Source organism: Triturus cristatus, chromosome 1_2, assembly GCF_964204655.1.
Source record: "Triturus cristatus chromosome 1_2, aTriCri1.1, whole genome shotgun sequence".
Classification (NCBI taxonomy): domain Eukaryota; kingdom Metazoa; phylum Chordata; class Amphibia; order Caudata; family Salamandridae; genus Triturus; species Triturus cristatus.
Genome location: NC_140580.1, coordinates 1,113,978,823 through 1,114,000,073, shown reverse-complemented (window position 1 = coordinate 1,114,000,073; position 21,251 = coordinate 1,113,978,823). Strand labels below are relative to the sequence as shown.

Here is a 21,251-nt window from a genome sequence, read left to right as displayed (position 1 = left end):
TGTTTAACCCGGTCACTACGTAAAAACCGGGACAATTCTTTCATGTGGAGCAAAGTGTCGGGACACCAGGACACTGCTCCAAAAACCGGTACCGTCCGGGGAAAACCGGGACGTCTGTTCACCCCACTTGAGCACCATATGAGCTCTGGGATGAGGACATTCTCCCACCGCATTTGAACTTCTTCTGGAAAGCAAAGGATGTTCTGTGCCCACCCAACTCTAGGGACCTCATCCAGGCCTCAAATCGGCAGGGCTCCACCATAGCGCGAACCCCGGTTCACCTCCCTGTTTCAGAGGTGGGGGACACATCACACTTCCAGCAGCGGAGCCTGAGCGAGCTCCGCCGTCAGACACCTTTAGTGGGAGGTCCATTTGCCGCAGTGCGCTGCCACTTAATGGACATTCGAGGGCCCGCCCACCTTGGTGGCCTACGATGTCCATTATCCTGCCCGTGACGTCAGCACACGACATGAAGGTCCTGACACACAGGGAGAAAACTCCCAACGCATGAGGGATATTTAATGTCCTATCACAGACACAAGCCCCCCTTTTTAGGTCTCGCTGAGCCAGCGCATGCGCTGCTCTGCGAGACATTTAGTATCAGGGTTTTCAAAGTGCTGCCACAGGCTTTAGGTGGCCTAGCGCTTGCGTTCACGCGAGCGTGCACGCTCGCAGCTGCCATCTGCCTCCCTTCCAGCGCAATCACTTTCACTTTATCGTGCTGCTGTGCGCGCGTGTGTATCACTAGCGTGTTTTTTTTTTACATAACTACAAGCTTCCCGCGTCGCGCGGCCAATGCTTGTGTTATCATGCAGCAGTTCCCTTATAATCAGGAGCCTCTGACATTTTGATGGGGGAGAGCGGTTCCTCTCTGAATTTGCCATATTGTGAAAGATTTTTGTGGCTTTTTCAACGTCTTTGCCTTTGGTGCTGGTTGCTTGCACCAGCTTGAGTGCTTTTAACGTTTTGAATGTAGTTGCAGGCGTTTTCTTCAGATTAAACCAATTTGCGTGTGTCTGCACCATGTGTTGCATAAATGTCCACCCTGTCTAAAATCTGTCTACACCACCTGCTCGACTGATAACACATGCTATTAGTAGCTGGCTTTCAGTCACAAGCCCACTACCAGCCACGGGTTCTTCGTTGCATTCTGGTACTTGTAGTTCAATTTAATAACACAAAAATAAAACCACAAGTAACAGAGCGCGAATTGTCACTAGCAAGAGAGACAGAGTTGGCAGAACTCTTCTATCTAGACAAGTTGTAATAGCTGCACCACCGTGCATAGTTTTACTAGCATGAGAAGCATGATGGGCTGAGCGGGTCCGCGCATGAGGCAAAGAAACTGCCCGCAGGCCCCTGCAGCAGGGTGCTTAACCCTCTGAGATATCTAAGGAGCTGTATTCTTCTTACACCCTGCAGCATCCTATCGCACAAAGACTAGTATAGAGATTTAATGGTTGTTACTTGCTCGTCTAATCTTTCTGCCACTCTGCTGCATCTTGAGCATCATAAGAGGACGTTTGTTGTTAATTTTTACAATAATTTTAACAAACACAATTCTGGCGTTATCGACTCGTTGAGATCTTTTCTGCTGGCTTTGAAGTGTGCCACCAATGTTTACTTTTCCATCATTCTCATGGCGGATTTTAATATGCAATTGTGTGAGAAAGATCTCTAACTTTATGACGCACCTCGGGATTCTATAACTGATTGCACGCTGCATTTTTTAACCACCCCTCCAAGGTGGAGCTCGTGTACGTTTTATTAAATACATTTCATTTATATTTTTCATTAAACAGTGGCTAAATATAAGTCCTTAATTTATTGGAAGGGGTCGTCCATTAATTACTAATTACATTTTATTTCTGCCCACTTAGTTCATTTGTTCAGTAATGTAAAGTAAGGACGTGTGTTTTTACTGACCACAAATCTGAGCCCCTTCACCATAATGCCTCTTCTGTGCTTAAAGGCTTCTTTGTTCGTTGCCCAAGTAAATCCAGTCGCCCTTCATAAGGCCACGCACATTCCACCTCCTGACAATTGCCTGTCTGCTGCTTATTACTTGCGGTTCTATGGCCTAAATCTTCTGTCACTGCTGGCAAACTCATATGCTGCAGTAAGGGTTCTAAACTGGTCCACGTGCAAGCCTGCCACTCCTCTGATGCTGCCAGTAGGACCTTGTGCCCCACACACATGTTGCCGATGTCCCCTCCTCTAACAGCCAACAAACAAGAAGCCCATTCCCAACACAAGTGCGAGTCAGAGGGCACTGCTAGGCCCTTGTTGTACTGATCTCATCTTTATACAGCTCCCTCTCATTAACAGGCGATGCAATCTCTTCTGGACAGTCTCTCCCCACATCTCCACCACATGTGCTTACGCAGCCCTACATAATCCAACTACCCACCCACTTCCAGGGCATTAAGGAGATATCTTCAGGTGTAGTAGCCGGAGTGGGTTTCTTTGATGATTGGTTTGTGAACTATTTTGGGGCGGATTATCTTTTAACCAGTCGCAGGGTTTATAGGAAAGTGAAGTCACCGAAAGCTCTCATATTGGTCAACTACCTATCAATTTAGATCGTAACCTTTCTATTGCTTACACAGTCCGAAGCGAACTAGAGAGAGTAACCATCTCACAACAGACTGCATGGCCGAGTGTGTAGTAATTATATAGCTCTTTAATCCCCAGTGGCACAGCAACCAGGATAATGTGCTGCATGGCTAAACACTTAAAAGGTCCCAAAGGCGAAACCTATTGGCTATACCAATGCTTGTTGTGTTAGGGGGGGAAGGAGTTTGCTGTTTCACTCAAGGAAGAAGAAATGCTATGATGAGGGCCCACCTGCAAGGTTGGATTGGGATCATAAATCGGCCCGGGCACGCAATAAAAAGTGGCCCACATTTGCAGATTGCCTTTCTGTAAAACCCTGCTATGGTGAAGTTTTATGAAAAGAAGGGAGTGGGGGAAGGGTCTCTGACAGATGCATGTTTACCTCCGCCCCCGCTCCATCTGCCCACATTAATGGGCCGGCCCAGCGAGACAAAGGGAGTGACACCTCTGCCCCTTGATAACAGGGAGGTAATGGACGCCCATCTGCCTCCAGAAAGGCCACTCAGACACACACTGAGCTGCTGGGGGCATCCAAACAACACAGACACCGCCCAAATCGGCCTCCAGGCTGCCCAAAAAAGCAGCCCACAGCTGGAACTCGGATACCGGCCCCTCGGCCATTGCCCGCCTTACCAATCTGAACTGGCATTACATTTGTCATGAAAATGCTCCTGCTGTGTGAGCGCAGACACTTTCGTCATCAGTGCTTTGCCAGAGCCAAAGACCTCTGTACGTTTGGCTGGCAGGGGACTTCCTTCCAATAATAATGGTAATATTACTCTGACTCTCTCCTCTACTACCGTACTCTACTCTGTAGGACCTCTTCACCACTACCACGCTCTGTAGTAACTGTCACTATTCCATCCTTAATCTGTAGTAGTACCTCTTTGCTGCTACTGCTTCTCCCTACTGTGCATTGTGTTGTCTTTCTATTATTGCCTCATAGCTTCTGTCTCTCCACTGCTCCCTCTTCTGGTCTGGGCTGTGGTTGCATCCACTGATGTCCTTGCGTGTCTTCCTTGAGGGTGAATGAGACCTACAGAAACATTATCTTCTCTGCTGGCACCTCTGTCATGCCCCTGAAGCCATATCCATGCTTTTCATCCAAGATTTGAAACTTGACCCATTTCAGATTCCATCTTGAATTTCAGTTCTGTCCACTTGTTGTTTCCTGGTATTTGTAAGGTCCCTTCTAGGCTGAGAGAAGGAGGACTTTTAACTGCTTTCACCTGCTGCAGATCAGAGGAATAACTAAAATGATGGAGCTCTCCTGCAGAATGTGATGAGGGGCCACTGAGTCTCTCCTATCTCACAAATATTAGGGGTGGGCGGAACTCGCAGAGTTTCACTCCGTGGAATTCCGGGTAGTTACATGAAAACTCTGCAAGATTCCGTGGAGTTCTGCGAATGGACGGAATTGAGCACTTCACGCAGCTCACGTGGATTTTTATCTGCGGGAGGTCATTCCACGTTAAGAAATTAACACAAATGGCACCAAGCAGCGCGCCAGAGGGCACAGCTTCTGGAGTTAATTTTGCTGCTGCTCTGGTAAATTTTCTAATTGAGTGGCAAATTTCCGACCGCAAACAGTCGCAACTGCCCATGTTGGGGAAATCTAAACGGGTGCTCTCCTAGCGACTGAAAATCCCAATAGGGACGCCAAATCTCACTCAAACTCCCCAATTTACTGTTGGATAGCCTGGTGTGGGAAAAAACTCGGCCACGCGGCAGTTGGCAGATTTGGCTGGAACTCCGCGTTACACGTGTACTGTGGAGTGGCCAAAACTCTACCAACTCTGCAGGAGAAGCGGAGTTTATCGTCTACCTCTAACAAATATTCATAGACCTTGGGTGAAATGGTGCCCCTATGAAGGTTTTGGGGGCCGCTGAAAGGATAGCAGGGCACCTCTGCCCTGCAGGGGCCTATGATACGCCCCTGATGCCGATCAGGTTTGTTCTTCGCTAGGTATGACCTGGAAAGACCTATTAAAGGCTGATTTCTCCCTAGCGTCCTGTCCAGGGGCGTAACAAAGGCCCCCACTGCCCCTGCGGTTTGGGGGGGTCCCCAACATCCAGGGGGTCCCCTCAGCACCGCACTTCGGCCGGAGAGCTCCAGATTGAGGCCAGAGCGGGCCCCTCCATGTACCCTGCAGGGGGGGGGGGGCCCTCAAGTTTCATTACGCCACTGGTCCTGTCTTTGCACTGCCTACGCTGGACGCTCCTGCTTTGTGCTCCAGTTGACTACATTGGAACATCTGGCTGAGAATCTGACGAGCCGTGATTCCCGTTAGCTCTTTTGCAGCGCTCTACCCTGCATGCAGTGGCCGCAATATACAGCATTTGTTTAATCTGTGAGCTACCTTGCCTCACTGTCTCACTGTTTCTGTGTATTTCTTCGTCTCTCCTCTAGCCTGCACTTTTGTTTTGTCCTCGCTTGACTTCTGTTTCCACACATTTGCTGAGTTAGCAGTGACCTCTGTCTGGTCTTTCCTGAGTCTGAGTTTCTTTTGCGTTTAACCTTGTTTTGATTGCCTGTTGTGGTTTCCATGTACCGGCAGAGTGCTAGGTTTACCAGTGCTCATTTGGTACATCCTCAACCTTCTGTTTCCCACCACAAAAGTGGCCTTCGGTGTCCCAGTGTCTGTTGGGGATGCCCTTCAGTTCCTTGTTCCGAGTCCTTCTGAATTCCATGCACCAGCAGGGATTGAACGTTCTCCTGTTTTTCTCTGCTCCAAAAAGTACTTTGTAAGCCATCTTAATGTGTTTATTTTTGGCCGCTTTGATAAGAATACAAAATATATTGTGGTCTGACCTTTTATCCTCAAACGTCGATATGTTTCGGCCGAACACTAATAGTCAAAATGGTAAACAGCCTTCATCAGGACTTAAAGATCCCTGTGTAAAGTCCGGGCCCTATTTTCAGCCAGATTCATGGACAGGTTTATAAACACACAGAAAACAAACAATAACTTCTCAATTGTAACTTTTTTACAGGATTTGTCTGTAAACTAGAGATGAAACAAAAACACAATTGAATACGTCACACAGCATTTTAGTGAAGGGCTCCTTTCATGCACAAATAGGTGAGTCATAGTTACTGGGGAGGCTCTGCACAAACATGTGGGAGTTATGTACTGTTCTAGACATGTAACTCGCCCTTCAATATTTGGGGACTTTTTCTAAATAAGGAAAGAAGGGTAACATTTGCCTGTATTCACACAATGCCAGGTTGTAGCATAGGTGTTAGCTTAATGCTCATAGAGTAAATTGTAGCGGCCGGCGACCAGGGGTGGCGGCTGGCAGTGTTCAGAGTTCTTGCAGGAAGTTAACAGGTTAGGAATAGGCTAAGACACTGAGTTAGGCAGAGGCTGAGTTAACTGGTTCAGGGTTTACAGTTGTAAATAGACGAGGGGCGATTGTTTAGGGTGGGGGTGTTATTTGGGCAGCTTCAAGTTATATATTGGCGAGGTCTTAATGTTAGTCTGTGTGTCGATTTTGCCCAGGGCTGTCTGACATGATACACACCTGTCTCCTTAAAGCGACCTTTCCGCACACATTTGGGGTGTTGTGTATTTCTTGGGTTGCGCCCTCTCTCCCGAATAACTCAGGGGTGCTTTCCTCGCCTTTACCCCCTGGCATGGGTCCTTCTCTTTGCTTCGGCTCGAGGCAGCAGGACATCCACTCAGTTTGTCCTGCTTAGGAGTAATGAGACGCTGGTTTCTTTCCTCAGGGTATCCTTGCCATGACACTGTGGCACAGGTGGGGGGCGCTGGTGGGTCCAGGGGCTCTTTCATGAGGGAGTTTGCTGACAAGGCCCTGTCGAAGGTCCTCCATCAGTTTCGTCCGGTGTGGCGCATCAGATGGTTATGTGCCTACTTCAAAGATCTATGAAACATGGACAACATGGGGTCGAATCTTAGGAGCTGAACTAGCCTCTCATCTCTGTGAAGTCGATGACATAAGTAACTTCCATGATATGGGTGATAGAAATGCTTCTTGCTTGTGCAGTTAGATCATTTAGAAGTCAGTTGCTCAGCGGGTTGAATTGCACTTGGATAAGACCGGTTTGTCAGCCACGCGTTTCAAATTGAAATCCTGACTCAGCCTTTCAGCAGGTAACAAAATGAGCTGCATTAAGCTGTGTAATAACATCACCTGACATTCAAAAGGGGCAGCTTGAAGGAATGATGCAGTGGTTTCTGATCAAACGTAACTAAGCAGCCATTTTGCCGCTTTTCGAATGCTTTCACCCCACGCCCTAGTGCACAGGGCTGGCTTTTGGCATGAGCGAGCTGGGCCCTTGCCCAGGGCGCCTAGCCTCGGAGAGGCGTAGCGAGATTACTTGGCAAACTGGTTTTCATTTGTTTCCAGGCTGCCGGTGGCTCCAGGCTCTCGCTCCCTTCCTGTACTTTCACTTTGGTGCCCTCCCTTTCCCCTTCCTCCCCACTGGGCTCTCACATCCAGACTGTGCACCAGAGGAAAGGTACTAGGGCGTTGCACGGGGCACTAGTCAGAGGTGGACACTGGTGATGAGAGTTCTCATGATATTTTTAGAAGGGGGACTGCATCCCCCTTTGCTTGAGGCAGAGGGAGCCTGAGCAGTCGCCCCTTAATCGTAAGGCTGCACAGATGCAGAGCTGACGCAGCCAGTCCACAGCCGCGGCCCGTGCCGGTAAAAGCGGTGGGGCCAGGTGTGTGTTGGGGGGGATTTCGACAGATGAGGACGGGGTGAAATAAATAATGTTGTTTATTTTTCCTTGGTAATTGTCCGTCGAACCCCCCCCCCCCCCCCCCACCCGCTCCACTGCTCTTACCTACACGGGCCGCGGCTACCAATCCACCATTTTGTAATTCTAGTATCTCCAGCCTTCAGCCACTTTTTTTTTTTTTTTTTTTTTTTACAGGGCACAAATCGGGGGGGGGGGGGTACACGCAGGTAGACTGGGTCTACACACTATTTTTATAGGGAAGACTCCGTCCACCCTGCCAGGAAACTGGACGCTTTCAGCAGCGCCTGCGCGTTTTCTGCTTTCCATCCCCAGCAGCAACTTGCAGGCAGCGAGGGGGCTCTTTATTTTCCCCTCCAGCTGGATCAAGGATAAAGGCCAAAGTTATGGAGCCATCCGGCCTCCTTTGGCTCCAATATGATCCTGGCTGGGCGCGGTCTGGAGCCTCAAACTTTTAGATGCAAATGCAAAGGAGGCGAACGAAAGGCACGCGGCTTGTTATCACTTCACAGGTACTTAAGAGAGGCGGCTTTTGACTTTTTGCAGTCCCTGTGTGTGAGATATGCATACACTGGAAGAATGTTAAATGTGCTGGTCTGTCCCACTATATACACAAATAACAATTTAAAAACCACTATTTTATTTTTTGTATTGTGCCTTTCATCCCAATGCAGAGTGTCAGAGCACTTTACATAACCTACACATTATATATTGAAAATAAATAATGTAAGTGTGTAAATCGATGTACGTGATGTGTTACATAAGACAGTAGCGGTTACAAAGTGTGAGAGTCACATGTTCTTCGTAGTTCACTGTGCTATATTAGAAGGAATACCATTTATGAACTGCAAGTAACAAAAGTAGCTCAGTGTTAAAAGCAGTAGTTGAGTTACCTAGCTATGTAAAATAAAAATGTGTCATCTGCATGTTACATGATGTGCTTTGCAGGAGACACATTAACCTTCTATGCTATTTTGATTCAAATCTGGGACTAGACAAACACAGATCTCTCCAACAAAAAAGCGTTAACCTCCAGAGTTGTCTTACCATTATTATTATTCTCTAAGGTTTAGTCGGCACACAATTATCTCTGCAGCAGGTGCTTAAACCTTATAGGCTATTTTAAAATGCAGACTTTGGAAGCAATTAGGCAGAACAAATCTACTGCCATGTTTCTTGTTGCCAATTTCTTTGTGGCAGAGTTAAAAAAAATAATAAAAATTATTAGTGGAGGCCCATATTTTGCGGCAGGTTTGTGCCACTTTTTATGACACAACCCTTGCGCAAAATCTAATTTGTTAAATCTTGTAGTGCTCTTAAACGTGCTCATGATAGGTCTGCTAAACATGTGAGGTCTTCATATCTGATGCCACTTCTTCAAGGACGCCGGCATGGTTTGCGGGTGGTGGGGCAGGTGCGCTAGGGGGTGCGAGTCGGGCTGGAGGGATGGTAAAAAAACCACCTTGCTGCGCGGGTCCCGCGTCTCTGCTCCTGCTCTCCCAGGCACATGAAGCAGAGAAAAGGCTCCCCTGGCCAATCACAATGCTGCAATGCAGCGTTGCGATTGGTTTTGAGCATCCTGGTTTGACGCACAACCAGGGAATGGGGGCCTGGGCTTGTTCTCCAAGCAGGCTGTAATGCAGACTGCATGGAGAACATGGAGAACGGGGAAAGTGCGCGTGACTGGTTTGGGCGGCCTGACAAAACAGTCATTGCGCGCTTAGGAGTGGGGAAACCACTGCTCTTCTGCCCTGCTCCGGGAGCAGAGCAGCCCCGCCCACCCCAAAGCAACAGGAAACATTAAATGATACTAACTCAAAGTTATCATTTTATGTTTCCTTTGCAGTGCACTGCTTAAAAGCAGTGGGGCGACGCTCCTCCGCCATAGCAGAGGAGCCGCCCCTGCACTTCTTGTGATACCACTTCCTGTGCGGATACTTCCTCTGATGCCACGTGCGATGACACGCTCCACGAATGTCATGTGCTGTGATATCACTCGCTATGTCACTTGCATACTGCCCAATGTGGTTAATGCCCCAACTTTTTTTTAAGGACTTTTGTCCTACTTTTTTATACCACTCCCAAGTGGCTGCAATATATTTTCATCCAGTCCCGACTTCAGCCTACAGCACGTTGCGTTGTGAGACTTGTAGTTCTGCCTTTAACCGTGCTGTTAGGGTAGAAATATTCTAACATGCCCAGTAATGTTGGGTAAAATGTAAAGGGACAGGTGAAGGTATCACACATGACATGGAGTCCCTTGACAGCGAATGTTCTTTGTGGCAGCCCAATGGGCTTCGAAATAAACATGTGCAAGTCATGCACATACATGCCAACTTCTCTGAAAATGTTTTGCATGTGCGTGCACCGCAGGATGCCAGCCTTGAGGTGGCACCAACTCAAACTGTTGAGAGCCACCTGTGAGGCTGCAAGCTTCATCTTGCTTGAAAGTATTGTCAAGTGGCTGTGCGACCAGGGAATGGAAAATAGCCCATTGCCTTTAAAGTGAGGCCTACTGGAGGACTGTGACATTGCATCTGCTGACATCACTTCCTGTGATATCACTCCGCAGAGCGCACGGTGTCTGTTGCTATTGGTCCGCCCACTGTTTTTATTAGGACTTGTGCCCCAGTGTGGCATAAGTGATTCAGGTAAGGAGGGGGTGGGGAGGGGGATGTTCACAGGCAGTCAGTGCAGAAGGGCCCCCACAGAAATCACACCAAGAGCGAGACGAAAGAGGAAGGAGGAGATGAGGTTTAAGGGCCAGTGGATGTCACTGCCCCTTTTATACCCCAGTGTGTACCCTTCCTTGGCGGGCAACGTTTATTTCAGTACGATAGAAAGGGAAGAGGTGTCTGTTCATAATCCAGTGATAAAAGAATGTTCTCAACAGCCAGGATAACAAGAGTTCATATTTTGACAAGTTTATATAGCGGGTACCCACAGTGCCAGGCGTAAAAAACACACAATGCCACTGCTGTACTGTTTCCAATTAAAGTAGTCGCTCCCTTCATACACAGCGCTTAGAAAAGGCTAGGTGGGCGTAGAGGACAGGAAGGCCGCCACGTTTGGTTTTTCCCAGGGCGCTATGGAGGCACAGGTTGTCCCTGCTGCACCGTGCCTCGTATTCCCAACCTTCATCCTTGCAAGGCAGCCGCGCGACGCGGCCGAACGCGCCCCTTCGGAGGGCCGCCGACTGCCGCGCTGGAATCTGCACCGGAGTCCAGAGGATGCGGTAAACACCCACACGCGAGGGGAGGGGAGGGCGCGCCAGGTGCCGAGGGGTTAATGGCTAGGAAAACAAGCGGGGTCTCTGCTTTCAGTGGGGGCCTTGTTGAGCTTTGCATCTGCAAGCCATTTCAGAGCGGACTGAGCCCTGGGCCATAAAGAAGTGGGTCATCCCTCCCGCCCCTCCCCCGCCCGCCCGCGCACACCGAGCCGTGGCTGTCACCAGGGCCCAAGAATGATCCATCCATCCGTGGGGAACGCCTGTGAGTGAAACACGTCGAATAGAAACGGAGAACAGATCCATTTGTACCCAAGTGCAGCACGCCTCGAAATGTTCCTTTAAGAGACTAAAAAGAGTGTTCACCACGGTGACGGCGCGAGTTCGATGCAGGCGCAGGGAGGCCGGGTCTGCCCCAGGACTCCCTGGGTACTAAGGGGGCACGTTGGGCTACGTTTGTGAGGCCGATTATGATTGGGTGGATCATACCTGGCTCAGAGCAGGTGCATGAACTGGAGTGGAAAAATCGATTGAAGCAGGAATAATAGAGAAAAAGACCTCATTTTTTGGATCTACGTGGTCATTCCCTATGCAGGGGACAAAAGGCGGTAATTGCATCATTCAGGGGTGGAGTTACAGGGCGGAATTGATGGATACAGTACTTCTGGCATCCCTGGGCGGAGTCATTTGGGATCGGACCCTGAGTTCTGTTTGTTTGCAGGGGGTGACAGGACCCAAGGGCTGCTTCGTCTGAGTGTTCACAGTAACCATTTTAGACTTCTGACCAACACTTTGTTTCCATCTTTTTTTAGGTCTCGCCTAAGAGAGCACATGCACTGTCTGTTGTGAGGCATATTGTCATTTTACAGTGGGCTTAGAGCCTGCCCACTGCTTACCAGTGGCTGGCTTTATTGGCACTCTCATTTACTTGCTTCTTATTCGTCAGTTTCCTTAGGGGGTTCTTTTCTCTTCCTGTGTCAGTCCATCTCCTGGAGCATGGATGTATTTCTTGTGTCCCTCTACTGCTCATTTTTCAGGTGCTCTTTTTTAGGTCTCGCCTGACCCAGCGCATGCGCTGGTCTGGCGAGACTTATTGAGAGGGATCCAAAAAGTGCTACCAGGCCAGCCTAGATCTACAGTGCATGTGTGCGGGCGCGCGCGCCGCGCTTTACCGCGATTACTTTTCACTTTTGCGGCCACGTGGCCGCTTTGATGTGTGATCGTGCTCGTGATCACTTTCACTTTCGTGGCAGCACGGACGCTTGGCATAGCCAATAGGTCTCGCTTTTGGAACCTTATAAGTATTTATTCTTATAACATTGGCTATGTCAATGCTTTGTTCTGTTTGTTTGAACACTCTACAAGAGTGCATGTGTTTTCCAGCAGTCTACCTCGTGTACTTCTACCCCCTCTGTGTTCCTCACTCCCACTTGTCTGTGTGTTTCCACATCCTCTCTCACATAGACTTCATTTAGGGGTCACCAGGCAGTGTTGTATTGGTAACGAGGGCACTCGGGCAATGCCTGAGGGGCCGGTATCCAGTTCTAGCTGTGGGCTGCTTTTTTGAGCAGCCTGGGGGGGGGGGCGATTTGGGCGGTTTCTGCATTGTTCAATGCCGCCAGCGGCCCAGTGGGTGCCTGAGTGGCCTTTCTGGAGGTAGATGGGCGTCCATTACCTCCCTCTTCTCAACGGCAGAAGTGTCACTCCCTTTCGCTCGCTGGGCCGGTCCATTCATATATGTATATTGAGCGGTGCAGGGGCCTGAGCAAAAGCGGTCTCACTTGTTTTCAGGTGTTTCACCTGTGTAAACTAATAAGTGTATTTTTTTTAAAAACCCTCCCCCTTATTTTTAATAAAATTTCGCTGAAGCAGTGTTTTGCAAGGCAATATGCAAATGTGGGCCACTTTTTTTTAGCCTGCCCGGGCCCTTTTTTATCCCAATCCAACCCTGTCACCAGGGGTCGCACTCGCGACCCCTAGGTTGCCCCTTGCGAACCATGGCACTACCTTTGTGACCCTTGGCCTCAGAGGTGGCAAAGTCAGTGCCAAGAACACAGGGGTGTCTTGCATTATCAGAGTCAGGCTCTAACCTCCTTCTCTGCTAATTTTTATTACACTAATAGTGAGTAATAGTTCATTATTTACTAGTAGTGTAAAAAAAAATTCGAGCAGCAAGATCAGGACCTTCACTGGCATCTTGAATAAGAAAAAGAAAAAGTTTTTAATGTATGTTGTGTGGGTGAGAGTGAGTTTTGGTGAGAAAGCGTGTATATGTGTGAGCATGTATGTTTGTACATGGGAACGTGCATTTGTGTGTCTCAAAATGAGTGAGTAAGTATAAGTGAGTAAGAGTGAATGAGAGAGTGCGAATGAGTGATTCAGGGTGAGAGTGAGTGCACAATAGGTGAAAATGAATGAGTGCAAGTCAGTGTTACTGATAGAATGAGTGTGAATAAGTGAATGTAAGTGAGCATGTGTCGGTAGGCTTGCAGATCCGCTGTTGGACCTGGCATGCTTATTGGCGTATAGAAGCACCCTTGACAAAACATTGGCACTGAAATACTGGAGGCAATACTTGCGTATGGGAGACCCTCGGCAAAATGCTACTGTTGGCACTCTGTAGGTACCTTTTGGCATGGAGCACCCATGAAAAAATGCCAGTGCCAGCCTCCCGGAGGAAATTCTTGGCATAGTTGGCACCTGTGGTAAATTGCTTGTGATGGCACATTAGAGCAAATTCGTGGCATGTGGCAAGACAACTTTGGCAAGGTCACGGGGCCATCCCCGAAAAACAGGTGGTCCTTGACTTATTGGACATAACCTTTGAGATAAGGGACCTCCATTGTGCAAGAGAAGCAGTAATAGGAACATTCTGGCGCTGGCATATTATATGTAACTTTTTGGCAAAAGGGGCCACCATGGCAAAATGCGGGTCCTAGTAATGGAAGTAATTTTTGACATAAGGGGGCAACCATAGGACATTTAAAAAATATAATTGGGTGAACTCATTGGGACTGTCAGATTTCAGTAGCTTGGCACACCATGAAAGGACTTGAATATTTAGTGAGTGTATTTTTAGAGCTTATCGCATTTTATCAAATTTATGTGAAAATTGTTCATTAAAATCCATTATTAAAGCCCATTTGTTCAAACTTTTCTCAGGAGGAGAAACCTCCACCCTTTGTTCTCCCCATGAAGAATATATAATATTAATTATGCAATAATGTAACTTCAGCAATGTTAATTATTGTGATGTCATCAGGATTAAAGTTATGTGACACTACTTTTTCGTATGATGATGGGTCAAAGGTCATATGATGTCGCTTCCTGTGACTTCATTATGGTCAAAGTGTATATGTCACTTCCGCTACCCCTGGCATTTTGGTGAATTGACATCCATGCTGTTCCACATGCGCCTGTTGTCTGGTCCATGTGCTTTAATAGCCCCCTCCCTCCTACCATCGGTTGTCAGCTTGTTTTCTCAACCCTGACCACTCACCCTCTGTAGTCAGCTTGCTGGCCCAGCTTCAGTCACCCCCTCCCCCCCTGTCGTCATCTCGCTGTACAAGCCCCTCCCCCTAAACCTCAGCTGTCAGCTTGCTGCCCCATCCCATCCAGCCCATCCTCCATTGTCAGCTTGCTGCTCCAGCCTCTCCTGCCCACCTCCATTGTCAGACTACTACTCCAGCCTCTCCTGCCCACCTCCATTGTCAGATTACTACTCCGGCCTCTCCTTCCCACCTTCTTTTGTGATGCTGCTTCCTCCACACCTCCAGTGTAACCTCCATTGTCAGCTTGCTTCCCCATCCCCTCATGCCCACACCATTGTCAGCTTGCTTCCCCATTGCCCCTCCTGTCCACCCTCCATTGTCATCTTGCTGCCCAATCCCCTCCTTCCCACCCTTCATTGTCAGCTTGCTGCCCAATCCCTCCTTCCCACCCTCCAATGTCAGCTTACTGCTCCCGCCTCTCCTGCCCACCTTCTTTGTGAGCCTGCTTCCCCAACAACTCCAGCCTACCCTCAGTTGTCAGCTTGCTTCCCCATCCCCTCCTGTACACACACCATTGTTAGCTTGCTTCCCTATTGCCCCTCCTGCCCACCCTCCGTTGACCGTGTACTAAATTCCCGCCCACCCTCCATTGCTCATGTGCTACCATTGTTGGTGTGCTCTCTATCCACCCACCCTCCCTTGCCGGTGTGCTCCCCAATTGTCTGTGGGTGTGCTCCCCAGCCACCTTCCCTTGTCGGCTGTGCAGTGGGCTCCCCACCCGTCCCCCCTCTATTGTCTGTGTGCACCCCCAGATCCCCCACCCACGCTCCGTTTTTCATTGTCCACTTGCTCTGCCAACTCTTTTGCCTTCCCTTCATTGTCCGTTTGCTCTCCCAGCTCCTTCCATCCATCATCCGTTGACAGCTTGCTACCCCAGCCCCTCCCAGTCACCCTTTGTTGACCGCTTGCTACCCCAGCCCCTCTGTTGCCAGTTTTCAGCCCCAGCACCTGTCCCGTCCACTCTCTTTTGCCACCTTGCTTCTCCATCCCCTCCAGGCCACACTCTGTTGTCAGCTTGCTGCCTCATCCCCTTCTGCCCACCCTCAATTGTCTGTTCTGCTTTCCAAGCTATGACCGTTCACCCTCTGCTATCAGCTTGCTTCCCCACCCCTTCCTGCTCACCCTCAGTTGTCAGCTTGCTGACCAATCCCCTCCTGCCCACCCTCTGCTTTTAATTTGTTCCCCAGGCCCTCCACCCAGCCTCCATTTTCAGTTAGCTTCCCCTACCGCTGCTGTACAGCATGGCTAAAAATTATTACAATGCCAACAGCTCTCATAGGCAGGACCTGTTGACTTTGCCAATTTTTTTTGTTGCAGTTTTATTTAGCGCACATTTGGCCCAAGGTCATTAGAGCACCAGATTACATTACACAGGTCAGATTCATTTTTAGAAAAACTTTTTTGTTTTTGTTACATGGATTTTAAATAATTTGCATGAATCAAAGGATGTCAAGCTGACGCCGTGACTCAAACCCGGTTACCTGTCTGAAAATTGGCACCTCTGGCCATTAGGCCACATTTATTCCTTCATAGCTGTGTGTCCAAACATCGGTCTATGCCCAAACACCTCTCTCAGCCCTTTCATCTTTATAAGCCCCTTTACTCCATCGAGTCCCTCTGTCACCTTAACCATCTGTGCCACTCACCTCTGTATCCCCATATCACTGAAGCCCCTCTCCCTATGCCCGCCTACTTTCTGTGACCTCATACCGGCCCCTGTCACCGTATCCCTCTGTGTCCCTTACCCTTCTGTGCCCCTAAACCTTCTTTGCCTCTCATCATTCTAAGCCTCATCCTTTTTTGGATCATCAATTCTCCATACGCATCTCTCTATACCCCTCCCCGCTCTCTGCACCTTTATCTATATTCTTCTTAATCTTTGCCCCCACTTCTCTCTGTGCCCCCCTCATCCCTCGAAGCCTGTTTTCTCTGAGCCCCTTCAACTCACTATGTTCCTCACGGCTCTGTACCTCTCAATGCTGTTTTGCTGTTTTATAAATCGGAACTATTTTTAGCAATTTGTGGTGTGGGGGAAACCTTTTAATTTGTACAACTGTTGAGAATTGGAATTGAATTTGGAAACTTATTGGGGTTTACCTGACTTTTCTGCTGGCGAGGCGGTAGCTCGCTACGTAGGGCCTGCGGGCAGGTGACCAAAACGCCCGGTAGCTAGTCTGGCCCTGCTCCTAAGGTCCTAAGAGTAGTGGCAACTTCCTTCGTGGACAGTGCACTACCAGTTCTTAAATAAATCCATTAATACTGGGTTGGTCCCCAGATCCTTTAAAAAAGCTGTTATTGTACCTCCTCCAAAGAAAGTTGGGGCAGACCTCACAGATATGAAAATTGTTTGCCCTGTCTCTCTTTTACCATACTTAGCAAACATTCGGGAGGCACATGTAACCCATCATCTTTGTGCATTTATAGAGAAGTCAGAGTTTTTGCACCCCTGTCCGGCAGGATTTCGGCCCACACATTTTACCGAAACATGGTCACGTCCGTGGTCGACGACATGCGTAAGGAAGTAGACAAGGGTAACTCACCCTTGTCCTCTCCACCCTTAGCTTCGACACCCGGGCTGAGACGCCATAAACCTTCGACACCCGGGCTGAGACGCCATAAACCGTGGCCGTTAATAGCCCTAGTAGTCACGTGACCGCTTCAGCCAATGGGGACCCTAGCCCTAACACTATTGAATCACAACACTAGCCCTAAAATGTAGAACCAATAGGATACCAGGACTTTACAGCCAATCTTAGCCCTAGTCCAAGCACCCAATCAGTTAAAAAAATGCTGATCTCTATGTCCAATAGAGGTGCTAGCCCTACCAGTAGTCCCAACCCTAGTCCAAGCAACCAATGGCACAGGAAGTCCTAGTCCCTACTTCCAATAGAAAGCCTAACCCTAATCTTAGTCCCACACCTAGTCCAGCACCCAATAACACCAGAAGCCTTAATCACAACTTCCAATTAAAGGCCTTACCCTATCCCTAGTCCCACCCTAGTCCTAACAACCAATAACACAGGAAGCCCTAGTCCCTACTTCCAATAGAAATCCTAACCCTAGCCCTAGTTTCAACCCTACATTGATTGAATCACAGACCCAGAAACCAATCAGAACACTCAAATACCCAACCAATGAGGACACTAACCCTAATCGAATAGAAACATCAGATACAACCACCAATCAGTGTACACATGTACCAAACAATATCAGACTATATAAGGTCCCAGCTACCTCAGACAAGGTTTGCTGGCCAGGGAGTTGGAAGCTGCTCCTCTGTTCAGCAATCTCCTAGGAGACAGACAGGCTCAATCCACACGCTGGACTTCGGCAGGTAAGGGCCTAACAAACGTGTCCTCTAACAACACTATTTGTATAAAGCTATAATCCCTCTCCTGGCCAAAACACAAAGTGCACAGTCCCTATTAAACACAGTTTAAACAGTTTACAGCAGATTACTGCTGTCTCAGGTGGGAAGGGGGGGCTGTTTCACTGACTTCTTAACACAAAATGGTCGCTGGGGGTGCACTGCTTAACATACAGGTCTTATCACAGAGCAAAGGAGACATTTGGAGGGAAAAACTGATAGTCACGGGGAATGAGAGGGAAAAACTACAGAGTTGGGACTGCAAATCCCACAATTCAACAGGCTAAATTGAAGCAGTCACGGGCAGAAAAAACCACAAGTGTAAACATAAAAACATGGGATAAATTATGCAATCACTGGCAGGTTAAAACTACAATTTTAAACTGTAACAACCACAGGCAAAGACAGGTAAAAAAATTTAAAAAGAAAAAAAAAAATATCTCACATGCCCAGAGATGGGCACATCTCTCGGGTGACAAAGGACCTCCACTGGTTGCCAGTGGCGCAGAGAACTAGGTTCAAACTATGCTGTACGGTCTTTAAGGCGTTATATCTGAGCTGCCCTGCCTTCGTAAAATCTCGGATCGCCAAGTACTGCCTCACCAGAGAACTGAGATCCAGTCACTTACACTACCTGATGATCCCCAATCATAAAAAACACAGGACTGGAGGGTGTAGGTTTTTCGTTACTGCTTCTCAAGTATGGAATAGATTACCCTTGGAGCTTAGGAAGACCTACAATTATATCAGATTTAGACAACTTTTGAAGACCTGGCTCTTTAAACAGGCTTCCCAGTAACAATGAATTACGGACGCATCAGCTACCCAGCGCCAAGACGTGCGCTTTAGAAATAATCAGTAACATAACATTTCATTATGCATCCTCTTCTCTCTCCTCCATTTTTCTTTACCCGCACTTCTATGTAACCCTTCCATATCTCTTCTTTCTGAGGCTCCTCATCTTTAAATCCCTACCTCACCTCTCGATGCTCCTGATCTGGCTATACTACCACCTCTTATTTCCCTACTCACTTCCTGGTGCCCTCTTATCTCTATTCCTCTTAATCTCTCTATGCTCCCTCGTCTCTCTATGGCCCCTCATCTCTCTATGCACCCTCGTTTCTCTATGCAACCTCGTTTCTCTATACCCCGCATCTCTCTATGCCTCCTCTTTTCTCTCTATATGCCCCCTTCTCTCTCTATGCCCCTTCTCTCTCTATGCCCCTGTTTCTCTCTATGCCCCCTTGTGTCTCTATGCCCCCTTGTGTCTCTATGCCCCTTGTGTCTCTATGCCCCCTTGTGTCTCTATGCCCCCTTGTGTCTCTATGCCCCCTTGTGTCTCTATGCCTCCTTGTGTCTCTATGCCTCCTTGTGTCTCTGTGCCTCCTTGTGTCTCTGTGCCTCCTTGTGTCTCTGTGCCTCCTTGTGTCTCTGTGCCTCCTTGTGTCTCTATGCCTCCTCGTCTATCTCTATGCCCCCTTGTCTCTCTCTATGCTTCCTCGTCTCTCTATGCTTCCTCGTCTCTCTATGCTTCCTCGTCTCTCTATGCTTCCTCGTCTCTCTCTGCCCCCTCGTCTCTCTCTGCCCCCTTGTCTCTCTCTGCACCTTGTCTCTCTCTGCTCCCTTGTCTCTCTACGCCCCCTTGTCTCTCTATGCCCCCGCATCGCTCTATGCCCACTCGTCTCTCTAAGCCCTGTCTCTCTGCACCCCCTCGTCTCTCTGCACCCCTCGTCTGCGTGCCCCCTTGTCTCTCTGCGCCCCTTGTCTCTCTGCGCCCCTTGTCTCTCTGCGCACCCTTGTCTCTCTGCGCACCCTTGTCTCTCTGCGCACCCTCGTCTCTCTGCGCACCCTCGTCTCTCTGCGCACCCTCGTCTCTCTGCGCACCCTCGTCTCTCTGCGCACCCTCGTCTCTCTGCGCACCCTCGTCTCTCTGCGCACCCTCGTCTCTCTGCGCACCCTCGTCTCTCTGCGCACCCTCGTCTCTCTGCGCACCCTCGTCTCTCTGCGCACCCTCGTCTCTCTGCGCACCCTCGTCTCCCTGCGCCCCCTAGTCTCCCTGCTCCCCCTCGTCTCCCTGTACCCATACTTTCCCTGTGCCCCCCTCATCTCTCTGCACTCCCTCATCTCGCTGCTCCCCCATCTCTCTATTCCCCTTCTCCTCCTGTGCCCCCATCTCTCTCTTCCCCTTCTCCTCCTGTGCCCCCATCTCTCTATGCCCCTTCTCCTACCTGTGCCCCCATCGCTCTATGCCCCTTCTCCTCCTGTGCCCCCATCGCTCTATGCCCCTTCTCCTCCTGTGCCCCATCTCTCTATGCCCCTTCTCCTACCTGTGCCCCCTCATCTCTCTGTGCCCCTCATCTCTCTGTGCCCCTCATCTATGCCCCTTATCTCGCTGTGCCCCTCATCTCTCTATGCCCCTTCTCCACCCTGTCCCCATCTCTCTATGCCCCTTCCCCTCCCTGTGCCCCCATCGCTCTATGCCCCTTCTCCTCCTGTGCCCCCATCGCTCTATGCCCCTTCTCCTCCTGTGCCCCCATCGCTCTATGCCCCTTCTCCTACCTGTGCCCCCTCATCTCTCTGTGCCCCTCATCTCTCTGTGCCCCTCATTCATGCCCCTTATCTCGCTGTGCCCCTCATCTCTCTATGCCCCTTCTCCACCCTGTCCCCATCTCTCTATGCCCCTTCTCTTCCTGTGCCCCCATCTCTTTATGCCCCTTCTCCTCCCTGTAACCCCTCATCTTTCTGTGCCCCTTATCCTCCTGTGCCCCCCTCATCTCTCTATGCCTTCTCATTCCTTTTCTTCCATGCATCCCATTTGATTCGACAGCACATGGTGTGGATTTACCATGATACAAGCTGCTTAAACCAAGTCGTCTGAATTGAACTTTCTTCCCACAAGGCAGAACTCCACGTCATTACCTTGCTCTGATATGTGCTTCCGGTTTCTTCTTCTCTCCCCCAGCCTATATCCATCAAGCCCCACTCCTGCACATGCGCAGAACCAGTACTGCCATGATGCTAAAATGTGGTGGTTGGAATTCTGCCCGTTCCTCAGTAGAGACTGCAAAATGTGCTCAATATTCGGCCTTTCTGCTGGGACACTGAGTGTTTCTAATAGGATCTGGCAGCGTCCAGTTCGGCCCCTACAACAGCCCGTGTATGGGTGTGTAGGTGCGCCTCCTTTGCGAAGAACCCCATTTTCCTCATTCGTTTTACACAACATCGATCATTTATACCCTAAAGGCTTTGACCTGGATTTCCATTTGTGTGGATGGATCTACCTTTCAGGGAATAGAGTTTAAGGTAAAAAGTATCCCTCACTGTTGGGGTCTGTGAGAGAGGCCAGCTGGGCTCCCCTCCTAGATCCCTTCTGGCCAACTTTGGCTTCCTAGAAGGCGTGACCAAGGCTTTGGTTGTGTCTTTTGGGTGTGAATGAGAAGCCCAGAAAAGAGATGTGTTTCAGCATTCCATACAAAGCTCTACCTTCAGCCCTTAAAGGTTGTTAGCAGATATGTTAGCGGTGACGAGGCCACATCACGGATGGCCATCTGTGGCCTCATGTCCCTTCTGGTACATCAGAAAGGTCTGGAACGGCGTTCTTGCTCCTGCAGACAACAGTCGCGTTCCTGTGCCGTGATCACCGTTCTTCATGTCGGTGGCCACCGTGGCTCTGGTATTAGGAGCTCCTTCTAGTCTCTGCGAGAGATCATTGGTAGTGTACAGGTGCCGAGGAGCTGGGGCTGTTGAATCTTGGGTTCCAGTGC

General features: G+C 49.3%; 1 protein-coding gene across 4 annotated transcripts in view; it reads left to right on the top strand.

Annotated features, from left to right (window-relative positions):
• Positions 1–21,251, top strand: part of NR6A1 (nuclear receptor subfamily 6 group A member 1) — a 927,754-nt gene that overhangs the window by 363,594 nt on the left and 542,909 nt on the right. The window lies entirely within an intron of this gene.